This window comes from Papilio polytes, unplaced genomic scaffold (genome assembly GCF_000836215.1).
Source record: "Papilio polytes unplaced genomic scaffold, Ppol_1.0 DF824091.1, whole genome shotgun sequence".
Classification (NCBI taxonomy): Eukaryota; Metazoa; Arthropoda; class Insecta; order Lepidoptera; family Papilionidae; genus Papilio; species Papilio polytes.
In genome coordinates this window covers 36,400-36,825 of record NW_013525113.1, presented here as the reverse complement: position 1 = coordinate 36,825, position 426 = coordinate 36,400, and the positions used below count along the sequence as shown (strand labels likewise).

Genomic DNA, 426 nt, shown 5'->3' with positions numbered 1-426 from the left:
AGTTTTACATGATTTGCTTCAGGAAGCGGTTGAAATACTTCATCACATCATTATCACTGATCTAAACTATTAAGTATTGGAATTGACCGCAATTCGTCTTTTATAAAATCAAACGTACACAGAGTTCGAACTACTATGTCAAACTCAATTTGTAATAATTGTGATCTGTATAATGTCTCCGGCGCCGGCAGGAGGCCTGAGGGAATTTGAATATTCGATGTCTGTAGCTTCCGCACAACGGAGGATTTGCCAGTGATCCCCGAGGTTTACGGAATTCGATATTACTTGTAAAAGACATTGTTTATTTTTAATGTATTTTTGTGTATAAAAGGAGAACATCAATTTTAAATTTATCATTTAAAACCTGTATTTATAAACCATGAAGCCGTTTGCCTCTCGCAGGGTGGAAGCCACTTGTCCAGCAAG

General features: G+C 37.1%; 1 protein-coding gene across 1 annotated transcript in view; it reads right to left on the bottom strand.

Annotated features, from left to right (window-relative positions):
• The window catches only part of LOC106099933 (putative inorganic phosphate cotransporter), a 3,766-nt gene that overhangs the window by 1,741 nt on the left and 1,599 nt on the right, over positions 1-426 (bottom strand). The gene's annotated exons all lie outside the window — the stretch shown is intronic.